General features: G+C 39.0%; 1 pseudogene; it reads left to right on the forward strand.

Moving 5' to 3' along the window:
- Window positions 1-8,457: 8,457 nt before the first annotated feature.
- On the forward strand, window positions 8,458-12,052 carry LOC138809161 (GDP-Man:Man(3)GlcNAc(2)-PP-Dol alpha-1,2-mannosyltransferase pseudogene; annotated as a pseudogene).
- The last annotated feature ends 769 nt before the right edge of the window (window positions 12,053-12,821 follow it).

Here is a 12,821-nt window from a genome sequence, read left to right on the forward strand (position 1 = left end):
ACACACAATCAGTGTGTTTGTGTGTCTCAGGCTCAAATAAAGCACAGACTACACAGTGGGACTCTGGATAGGGAAAAGTAATCACATGTTTTACAAAGAGAGGAAAAGCTGGAGGATCTCTGACTCAAGATTTCTATCCTAGGTACTCAGGAGCTTGGGATCAGAAGACCATGATTCCAAAAAGACCAGATAGGAAAGTACAGGAGCCTGTCATCTCCACTGAACTACTCTTCCCCAAAGGCATCCCACCCTCAAAATCATTGCTGGAAGTGGAGCTTTGGCTCAAGTGATAGAGCACTATCCTTGAGGAAGGAAACTTCAGCAAGGGCAACCAGGCCCTGAGTTCAAGCCCCAGGACCAGAGCCAAACAAAAAGTGACAATTAAAATTTTATGAAAAATCTTGGAAATTAAAAAGGGTTTAAATATTTTTAAGAATATCCAGGTGAAAGATGATTCATGGAAAAGCTGAGACACAGGTGATGTCCCTCAACCTGGGCTCCAACTGGTGAGGCAGCTGGAGAGGCACACTGCAACCAAGGGGTTCACAGCCAGGCTGCCTGAGAAATCAACACTTCATGCCCTAGGAAGCATTGTGTGTGAGGGTTGGAGGCAGAGGGAAGAGGAGGAGGAAGCAGTGGAACACCATCTTTATCGGCACAGGTGTGGATGGACAGTACTTCCAGGTGCTTGATAAACCTGAGGCAACCACCCCTGTCCACACCACATTATATACGTCAAGAGGGAGAGGCTCCAACAGCACTGGTCTTGCAAAGTCCCCCCTTTCATTTTCCCTAGAATGCCAGAGATTGGCATGTAGGATATAGAGAGGTGTTAGCTACCATTGATCTCATGCCTTCATTCAGTGGGCTCTGGTGGGAATGTGATGGCTGTCAATGAGTGCAAAAAGAGGTCTAGGGTGTTTCTTGTGAGCAATGAATGATGAAGAGCCAGTAGTCTGGCTCTCATATAGTGTTGAACATCTGCAAGATTCACAGGAGTGTAATTTATTGTCTGTAGCTAACAATGTCCTGTGCTGATCCCATGCAAGGAAACCTGATGCTCAGTCACTCCCCTCATCACAGGTAAAAAGAGCTTCCAAACTGCTTTCTGCTTCAAGGGGTAGATTAGCACAGCTGGGTTTAGGAACATGTTGCATGCTGTGACATGATAATTGAAGATCCATCAGGGTTTCCCCAACATGGAGCAGAGGTAGTAGGAATCCATGTTCATCAGTCAGATCTGCATTAGGGATGATCTGTGTAACCATAGGAAGCAAAGACACCTGAGCCTGTGCAAGATTTTATCTTTCTCCATAGCAACATGCAGCCCTCTTGCACACTGTCATTAGTTGATTATCCCATAACAGACACTGACCCTGTAACTAAGAATGTACTGGATTATGGCTCAGATGTTTCCTTTTACCTTTACCCCCAGAAGTTTCCACGCAAATGTAACCTTGTGTCGAATATAAATTAATCAAATAATTGGGGAAAATAAAAACTTAGTGACCATCAGTCTAAATAGAACGAATGATGTTTACTGTGACATCTTAAACTCACTGGTCCTTATTCTTCTGCTTTCTTGTGATGATATTAATATACACCTTTATTTTATTCTTTAAACATGTTTTATAGGCAGAGTACTTAATTGCTACTCCCATGACAACAACATTTTAAGGGGGTTAAAAATCCCTTTCAATAATGGTTTAAAGTGATAGCATTTTTTGTGATCATCACAAAAATAAAAATGTAATCAAACAATATATCAATACATTATTCTGACAATATTACCATCCGAATTTGAAAATAAATATGATTTGTTTATTTGGTAGGAACTTATGCAAATATATGCTTTCCATTTGATTTCTTTTAAAATATTGCAGTATGACTAGTTCTCAATAATGCTTGTCATTTCAAAATTTACATGGTATAATGAAAATAAAAGAACACTTCCATTACCATGGTAAGATAAAAAAGACTTTGGTCAAGAGAGTACATTAGTTTAGAGAAATATCTCAAGATAATGGAAATTTCTAGTAACTCTAATTGAGAAAAACTGGAATTTGACATTAGAGCTTCCTGAATTCCATGGTATTTACTATCATCTGGTCCTTACACCAGCAGAACACTAGGGGTCACTCAAATCATATATGTCCAGACATTTTTCTCATTAAAACTTCTGGACTAACTTTTTCCAGCTTCATTCAAAGGATAGGAGGAGAAAAACAAAGGAGAGGGTAATAATGCTTGACAAGAAATGTACTCATTACATTACTCATGTAACTATAACCCCATCTACACAGCATCTTTTCAATAAAATAAAATTTTAAAAGGCACAAATGGCTCCCACTTCTAATTCTACCTAATTGAGGGTTGAAAATATGTGGTTTGAAGGCCATCCTGGACAAAAAGTTCACAAGACCCCTTCTAAGCTGATAGTGCTGCACACAGTGCTGTGTAGCTTTTTTCCTAAGCTATGGAATGGGGGTAAGATTTGGAGGATTGCATTTCCAATTGTGTTATTTGAAACTCATATTCACCTTTTGCTGCAACCTTACTTTTGTAAATTTTATTTTATTGTAAAAATGCTGTACAGAGGGGTTACATTTACATGAGTAAGGCAGTGAGTACATTTCCTGTTGAGCATTGTTACTTTTTCCCAAGTTTTTCTCCCTCTATCCCTTTCCTCCTCCACCACCCTCACCCCTTCACCCTCCCTTCCCCCCACCCCCGCTCCTCCCAAAGTTATAAAGTTCATTTCCAATATACTCTCTTGTGAATAGGTTGCAATGTGTCATCCTATGTCTTTGTTTCACAATTTTGTTAGTCTTCTTCCCCTCCCCAAATTAGACAAATGTATATAAGATGCACTGTATCAAAATCAAGTACAGTAACAACAGGGGATATACCCTAGGGGGAAGAACATACAAAGGAAAGAAAATAATCACATTAAATATAACAACAATAAAGAAAGACCTCTTATGTCCATATCTTGGGTTTCATTTCACTTAGCATCATGTTATATGGTCACATGTACCTGGCTTTTGAGCTTTTTCTGCTCATCTGATAAATTGTCCTATACACACATGAATTATTATAAATGAGGGAAACCATGGGTCTGGTTTACTCCACCTTAGATCTCTGGGACTGACTGTCTCTTTTTGCCAGTCCTGTACTTGAACTCAGGGCCTGGATGCAATCCCTGGCCCTCTCTGTGCTCAAGGTTAGTGCTCTACCACTTGAGTCACAGCATCACTTCTGGATTTTTCTGTGTATGTGGTACTGAGGAATTGAACCCAGGGCTTCATGCATACCAGGCAAGCACTCTACCACATAGCCACATTCCAAGCCCAGGACTGAATGACTGACTGTCTTATTTCACAATTGGTCGGGTGATTCTTTCTCCATCCTCATATCCACTCTTTTTCCACCTGCAACTGAGAGCTATTCCTCTAATTGTTCTTCTCTCAAATGATAATCAGGAGACCTTGTCTGCACCAGGAGTGCATGTTTATAATAAGCCAGGTCCAGCATCAAAGCTCTACTCATTATGTGGAGGTGGTAGAGGAAAACATGAATTTATTTCTATAATTTGCTTTGGCTCCAAAAGTGTGTGAAATAGTTCAGTGAGCAGGGTTTCTATAGGAACCTGTCATGTAGGGCCTGGTACAGATGGACTCTGACTTTGGCAATGCCTGGTCTGTGAGCTACTGGCCTTTGGGGAGCAGTGTTATCTTTGTGCACCTGCAGCAACTGCTTGGACTCACAATAAGATGGTGGATTCATTGTCAAGCAAATGTCCTGTCTGTGTCTTTCCAGTTGTGACATCCAGCACTAAGGTGCAGAGCTTCCTCACATGCTGGACTCCAGGTGGGAGCCTTCCGCATCGTACTCTGGATTTATCACCTGTGGCATTTTCCCTTGTCTTTTCTGGGCTTTGCAGCTCCGGTGTCCCACTTCACACTTCACTATGCTACATGTCATCCTTTCAGAGCTTGTTTATGTCATAAACTCTAAGTTCAATCAGTAAAAACTTCTTTAATTACAAATTCCATTAAATGGGAGGTACTGTAGGAATTTACAGTTTTAAGAGGCAGAGTAAATTGAAGTTTAGTTCAGCATTGGTTTAGAGAATAGCTCAGGTTCTGAGGAGGAATGACTTGGATTAAGAACAATAAGAACAATGTCATCAAGACTTCAGGAGACTTCCAGCTCAGAAATGTACAATGATAATATGGCTATGCCTGTAGCCAGGTCCTTTCAGTATACAGAGAGCCAATGTCTGATGTTAAGTCTACTGGATGATGGTGGTGGGAAAGTATATTCAGAAACAGAGGACAGCAACCTGGAGTTGATAGCAAAACCCAATGGCTAGCCTATACATTGTACACCATAGCACAATACTGCACATACTTTAATTTCATACTTTTCATTGTCTTTCATTAAGTCTTAATTGATACTTGTCTATCATCTATTTGTTTAACTGTCAATCTCTCTATCAACCTACATACCCATGTAGCTTGAGTAATTGAGTGATTGTATCCATAATTAACAAACGGATTCAAGGAAACCAAAGACTTAGAAAATCTGATCTAAATAATTAATTCTACATTTTGGAACTGTTTTTGCTTGAAAAATTGACGTAGATAAAATGCTATCATGAAAAGTGTGTCATGACCCATGTGTAAATTAAAGTTCATTGTATTTAACCAGAGAGGCATTCTGTCCACTGAGCCCCAGAGAGAAACACATTCTCTTCAGGCACTACAGTGCTACCCTGGTATGGTTTTTTTGTATCTGTGACATCGTGTCTGGGCTGAGATACTGAAATCTGCCATGCTGGTGCAGCTGTGCTGTCCCCTTCCAACCTCTACTGATTTGCATGTGCCCAGAGCACAGCCCACTGCCCTGAGCAGTTCTTGAAAGCTGCTCACATCCTGAACAGGAGTCAGTCCTCGTTAGAACACAGGATGGACATGAAGGCCCCTGCTCAGTTCCTGGGGCTCCTGCTGCTCTGGATTACAGGTAAGGAAAGACAGTGCTTGGAATTTACTCAGAGCATTGTTTTCAGGGAATTGTTTATACAAATTTGTAATTATTATTTTTATGTTTCCAATATCAGGTGCCAGATGTGACATCCAGATGACCCAGTCTCCCTCGTCCCTGTCTGTGTCTCTAGGAGACACAGTCTCCATCATTTGCAGGGCTAGTCAGAGTGTTAACATTTGGTTACACTGGTATCAGCAGAAATCAGGGAAAGCTCCAAAGCTACTGATTTATAAAGCATCCAATTTGCAATCTGGAATTCCATCCAGGTTCAGTGGCAGTGGATCTGGGACAGATTTCACTCTCACCATCAGCAACCTACAGCCTGATGATGTTGCTACTTATTTCTGTCAGCAGAGTAATAGTTCCCCTCCCACAGTGATACAAGCCATAACAAAAACCTCCCAGGGAAGCAGAAGTGAGAGGCTGAGCTGCCCCCACTGCTCCTCCTGGTGCCTCCACCTGCTGACAGAGCTTCTCAGATGCAGCCAGGCTCTGATGGTCATTTGAAGATTTTGGTAGAAAAGGTTATGGACAATCTTCTCCAGCTTACCTCTCTTTCTTGATGCTCAGCCTCAGCAGCATGGCCCTGGCTGTGCCTCTCCTGTCTTGCAAGAGACACAGACTTGTACTTCTGAGGAGTCTGGGATGTGGTATCCAGTTGGGATCACTCAGTAAATGGGAAACTATTATAGGTATATCAAAAGGATTTTTAAATCAAAATGTAAAGAATTTTTGTAGCTCATGAGGTTCTGACCCAGTGATAGACATTTGGTTTAACATAACAAACCTGAGATTTCTAACAAGTTTTCATACTTAGTTGATTTTTGGCAAGGGTGTGGAAGCAATGCAATGGAGGAAGGAACATCTAAACTATTAGAGATGCCTACTTAGCCTATCCATCTAAGTAACAATGGTTCTTTCATATGTAATAAAAAGAAGTTTTGGATCAAATAAAAACATCTGAAATGTTCCAATGAAACTCAAATGATTCTTAGCTATCTCAGTACACATGCAAAGAAGACACAGATACTCTTTAGTCCCATTCCTAGAAATGGTTTCCTGCTCAGCTCCAGTTGCTGCTGATGTTCTGGATCCTGGGTTAAGCACAAATGATGAAGGAAATGGTGTGGGAAGATGAACTCTGGGCTCAATGATCCCATTGTCCATTCTGTACATATGTGATATGCAGTCAACTATTCCAGAGTGAAGCATATACTGTTCATCCATGAGAATGTGAAGGTTCCAGAAAAAATAAGAACTTCTACTCTAGAGAAGGCTGATACAGAAAGAGAGGAGGGATGGACAGGAGATATTGATGGATGATGTTTGGTCCAGTACACATATAATTGTCCATCAATCTGTAGGAGGCTCAGAGTAGATCTGGAGGAGATGAAGAATGACAGACAGGGGTAGTGGATCCACTGGATCCTGAAATAATGGGAGAGAAGTGGAAGATCATGAAACATCTCAGTAAATATTTTCAGAATATTTCCTATTTATTCATTTCATGGTGAACTTTTTTTTAACAAAGTGATACTTTTCTTTTGTGGCAGGAGATTAAAGCCTAGCCTTACATATGATGCATCCAATATCAAATTTTGTATAATGCAGTAAGTGAATTTTAAATTAATAAAAGTATGTGGAAGTACATAGGAAGTTGGTAGAGAGACAGTAGTGAGACAGAATATATACAGAAGCGCTTAAATAAACTACAATTTGGACAAATGAAGTGTGATTATTTTCTGTATTTGACAATGATTTCACTATGGTGAGATGACATTTTCTTCTCCCCAAAATGTTAACTTTGATAAACATATTTTTGCCAATCCTAAGACTTGAACTGTAGGCCTGAGCACTGTCCCTGAGATGTTGCTCAAGGCTAGTACTGTACCACTTGAGCCATAGCTTCACTTCTGGCTTTTTGTGGTTAATTGGACAAAAATGTTTCATGGGCTTTCCTGTCTGGGATGGCTTCAAATTACAACTATTAAAGTTCAGCCTCCTAAATAGTTAGAATTACACACTTGATTAAGCTGTGACAGGTTTTGACAAAACTTAAGATATATTTTAAATTGTTCATTGTTATTATGGTTATTTACTACCATTGTTTTGACAAAACTATTCATTGATATTATAGTTATTTACTACTAATGTGATAAATGAAATTTAAATATAAATAAATCATTTTTACTGGATCTTGTGACCTTATTACAAAGTCAATAACAATGATGCAGTTTGTGTTTAGATGCCCAATTAGGGACATTATTAAAGTCTAGTGAATGCTTTCTGTCAATTTGTATATTAATAATATCCTCCTTTTATATGTTTTAATTCTGTAATTTTGTTTCAATCTGTTTTCCTACATAGGAAATTATATTGTGCTGGTCTATTTAGACTCAGCATTGTCCTGGTGCTCCTGCCTTACTAGAGCTACTGGATGTGGTCTGTGTTGTCTAAAGTTTGGAAAGATTTCCAAACTTCTTCCTTCCTTGAAAGCAGAGACAGATCTTAAACCCACAGAAAAAAATGCATCTGCTCCTGCTGCTCATGGAGCGTGGGGGAGAGCTTTAATTTCCAATGGAGGTGATACTTGTGATTTGGGTCCCTTGGGAAAGGAAGGTGTTCAGAAATGAGATACATGCAGTATCTCTAGAGTAAGGACATCTGACTCCAAACACAGCAGTTACTTTTCCTTAATTCTCACCAAAGGAAAAATTGCCATGTTAATGAGACACAATATTATTTGAGAGTGGTAATAAACAGGTCACTGTGCGGTGTTATCTCATCGGAGTCAGTCAAGAGAACCCATGGTCCCATCCTGCTCTGGATCCCACTGTCACTCATCTCAAGGGGAGGGCATATAGGTGCACCCAGAAGTATTCATCCAAGTCACAGAACTCACTTTAGTCTGCCAGGGTGTGGACCCTAAACCACAACATCTGGCACACTGGGAACTATTCAGCTGCATCATTCTTCCTCTTTCTTAATGATGGGCAAGGCAGAGATACACTTAGTTATTCCTTATATTCTTAAAAATGGCAATATTCTGAAAGTCAAGGGTCTCAAGTAATGCTTGGTGAGTAGGCTATATTTTAAAATAATTTTAATAGAAGAAAATATGTCAGGATTCTCCTTGATCTTCCTTTTTCCTCAACTGAATTTTCACATTGGATATTTAGATAAAATTTTGGGTTATCCCATAAGATCATGACGTGAACTCAGTGGTCATTTGCTAAAGAAATATATGTTCTCTGGCCCTGGAGGGTGGAAGTGGGATATGAATGTTCTGCACAGCTGACCCAGCACTTAGCTTCTTACTAGATTTTGATGAAGCATAAGAGAAGTCTTCCTTTGAACTTAAGCACTGATTATACCAATACATGAAAACAGCTTTTGCTGTGTACTAACATGAAATATGGACTCCTGGCTATGGCTGCTCCTCATGGAGACAAGGCAAGACAAAGAGAGTCTAAAATAAAGTTAAAAAATTTATGAGAACCAGACTCTATATGAAGAGAAAGAATAGGTGTGGAGATATCACTTACAAACTAACATAAGTGAATAAAATAATTTCTTGATCATCTGCCTTATAAAAGAGAGAGAAATATTAAGAATTCTGTTGTTAGTCTAGTTAAGATTTACTTTGAAGAAGTGTTTTTACAATTGTAAAAATTACTATGTCAAGTTTAGTATTCTCTGACATTTCTCTTTCATTTATGTGTTATGAGCTTACTCTCTGTAAGGAGGTTTGCTACCCTCGGTGAAAACTTTTTAGACATGAGTGATCTTAATGAGTTTAATTTATTAAACCTTCTCTAACATTGGTTGGTAACTTAGTAATCAAAAGTTAACCTTGTTTCAGTGATATCAGATAAGCTCAGCTAGCTTTTTCCACTTCACCAAGTACAAACTATGGTGTTATTGTATAGAACTCTTGAGAAACAATACTAAAGTGTAATGTTGCTTTCTCTAGAACGACTAGAAGGAGGCAAATCCAAACAGCTATTATCATAGATTGCTGGATACAAATTTCCATCTCATTTGGTCTCTAGTGCATTACATTTTTCCACAGTTCCAGCCATCCACTGGGGAAAAGAGGTTGGTTATTCTGCCCATTGTGGAGCCAAAGACAGAAGACGAAGACACTGAAGTTACTTTATTTGCAAGAGAGATACCCTTGCACTCCTCTTCACTCCTCTCACACTGTTGTACTCACCTGATGATTTTCATAGTGCCCTTAAGGAGAACTGTACAACCTGAGTCTGAGATAAAGGCTCAGCTTGTCCTTGCCACCACTGATGAGAACTTTTCAATTCACTGCTAAAAATGAAGTTATGTGTTCATGTCTTGGGTCTGCTAATGCTCTTTATTAGTGGTAAGGTCAGAGGAAGATGAGGATGGATAAAGAGGTTGAAGGTGAGACCTCAGGACCACTGGATCTATTCAGGCACTATTCATAGGTTAGGTACACAAAAATTGTATTCCGGGATGGAGCAGATGAAGTTAATTATATGAGAATGAAAAACATTTCAGATGGAACAAGTCCTGAGCTTTGATGACAATTATAAAAAACATGTAATGGGAAGTATATGTAATATCTAGAGACTCATTTACACTTTGTAAAATCTGTGTATTTTTTTTTCAAATGTTGAATGATTTTGTAATATGAGGAAAAACCCTGACAATGATTGGGAATGGATATGTACCCAAAGGAAATTACAGAAAGTTCTGCATTGTTCATACGTAAGCATATATATCTAGTTATTATAATTTCAGAATCCATGGGAATATTGTGATGCCTCTGACTCCACTCTCCCTGCCTGTCACCCTTGACTTCCATCTCCTGCATTTATACTCTGAGTCTTCTACATAGCATCTATTTGAATTGTTTCCTTCAATAGCTGGGCAAGGCTCCACAGTCACTGATCTGTACAGTTGCAAATTGATGTTCTGGGTTCCCAAACATTGACAATCAACAAAGTGAAGACTGAAGATACTGAAGTTTATTTTTGCATGCAAAGTATATGTCTTCCTCCCACAGTGATATGTCCCTAAATTAAAAAAAAAAACTCTATTGGGTTTGGACTAGCAGTCCTATTTAAAAGCTTGTCTAGGGAGCATATAGCAAATTCTCTGAACTTAAGAAGGAGGAAGGGTTTGGAAGATGACAGAATATATCATACCCAAGACCTTGGACAATTAGAATGTTGGCTCCATGGCTACTTCAGCTTTCAGCAATTTCCAGAACCAGAATCTATAATCTTCCTGTACTGTTTACAGTATCACTAAGGAACCTATAGGCCATTTCTATAGGTTGGACAGAAATTGCAGAATCAAACCCATCAAAATGATTCAAGAAAAGTTAGTAGCGAGGAATTGAGGAATGAGCCACTAAGCTAGGCTTAAAAGTGAGATTATTTGTTTGCTTTTTTTGTTTTTTAAAAAAGCAAAACTATAGAGAAAGTCAATGTGATACTTCTCAATATCACAACCTCATTCTTCACTGAGATAGAAGAAGCAATCCAAAACATATGGAGAAGTTGGTGGCTACCACTGGGAGCTGGTGCTTGTGCGAGTTATTGCGGTTTTTTATTCATTGTTCCTCCCGGGACTAATTGTATGTGGAGCTTTATGTATATGTTTAGTCCTTGTCCTTTGTGGAATCAGACTGATGCTACAAAGGAAGAAAATGTCATTATCAACCAGCAAAAATGGGAGAAAGCAGATGGTGATTGCATTTTTTCATCCATATTGCAATGCTGGTGGTGGAGGAGAAAGAATTTTATGGTGTACTTTAAGAACCCTTCAGAAAAAGTAGGTATCCTAAGGCAGTATACATTGTTTATACTGGTGATGTTAATGTCGGTGTTCAACAGATACTAGAAGGTGCTTTCAAAAGATTTAACATCAGATTAATTCGTGCAGTGAAATTTGTGTTCTTACAAGAAACACTACCTTGTGGAAGATTCATGCTACCCTCACTTCACACTCTTGAGCTAAAGTCTTGGCTCCATTGTCCTTGGCTGGGAGGCGCTGATGCACTATGTTCCTGATGTTTACATTGATTCCATGGGCCATGCGTTCACATCCCCACTGTTTAAGTATGTAGGAGGTTACCGAGGTGGAAGTTATGTTCATTACCCCACTATCAGCACTGACATGCTGTCTGTGGTGAAGAATCAAAGTGCTGGGTTTAATAATGCAGCCTTCATTACCAGGAATCCTTTTCACAGCAAAGTAAAATTCATCTACTACTATTTGTTTGCTTGTAATTATGGGCTTGTTGGTTCTTGCAGTGATGTGGTCATCGTGAATTCTTCTTGGACCCTAAACCATATTCTTGCAATTTAGAAGGTTGGGCATTGTACTAACATTGTTTTTCCACCTTGTTATGTACAGACATTTCTGGACATTCCCTTACATGAGAAACAGAAAACATTTACTGGTTTCCATTGGCCAGTTTAGGCCTGAAATGAATCAGTCTTTGCAGATCAGAGCCTTTGCTAAATTGCTGTATAAGAAGGCAGCTGAGTCACCCTTTCTATGCAAACTCATCCTCATTGGATGGTGTTGTCACAAAGAAGATGAACTCAGGGTAAACCAACTGAGAAGGCTGGCTGAGTATTTAGGGGTTCAAGAACACATGGAATTTAAAAATTCCACTTGAGGAATTAAAGAATGACTTGTCTGAAGCAATGATTGGTCTGCACACCATGTGGAATGAGCATTTTGGGATTGGAGTTGTGGAGTGTATGGCACAATTATCCTTCCACACAACTCAGGGGGTCCAAAGCTGGACATGGTTATTCCTCATGAAGGAGATATAACTGGATTGCTGGCTGAGACCGAAGATGGCTATGCTGAGACTATGGCTCATATTCTCCCCCTGTCTGCAGAAAAGAGACTCCAGATCAGAAAAAATGCTCATGCATCTGTAAACACATTCTTGGACCAAGAGTTTGAAGTGACATTCCTGTCATCTGTGGAGAAGTTATTTAAATAATCCTAGATCTGTATATATTAAAGGTATTTTATATTAAATAGTTGGGTTTATAGATATATGTCAGAGTTAAAGCACATGCTCCATATGGGTGAGGGCCTGGGTTCAATCCCCAGCACCAAAACTTAAAATGGTTAAATACCCCTTCATATGTAAATACTTTTCTATACTTATTTCTGTTATAATCAAGTTAGTCTGAACAGTGTTCTTAGCAGTATGTGTATAGAAAAGGTATTTATTTCATTGAGAAAAGGCCAAATTACCTAAATGGAAAATGCACACTTACATAATCTAACATAACAATTTAGATTAATATGTGGTCTTCAGTTTTACAAAATACAGAACTGAAAGAAAACATTAACAACTGAATTTGGTATAATCCTTATTTTTATGTTTTATCTGTTTTTTTTGTTTTGTTTTTGTTTTTATCTGTCAGTCATAGGGCTTGAAATCTGGGCCTGGGCGCTGTCCCTCAGCTCTTCAGCTCAAGATGAAAGCTCTACAGCTTGAGCTACAGCGCCACTTCCGGTTTTCTAGTGGTTTATTGGAGATAGGAGTCTCAGTCTTTCCTGCCCGGGCTGGCTTTAAACCACAATCCTCAGATCTCAGCCTCCTGAGTAGTTAGGATTACAGGCGTGAGCCACCGGCACCCGGCTTTTTATCTGTTTTTGAAATCACTCAAAGAACAGAAAAAATTTTTCTTTATTTGATCAAAAAAATTCATATGGAAAAATTAAAAACCATGAATAGCAAAAAAAAATCCTTAACAGAA

Source organism: Dipodomys merriami, unplaced genomic scaffold, assembly GCF_024711535.1.
Source record: "Dipodomys merriami isolate MVZ:Mamm:240054 unplaced genomic scaffold, mDipMer1.0.p SCAF_489, whole genome shotgun sequence".
Classification (NCBI taxonomy): Eukaryota; Metazoa; Chordata; class Mammalia; order Rodentia; family Heteromyidae; genus Dipodomys; species Dipodomys merriami.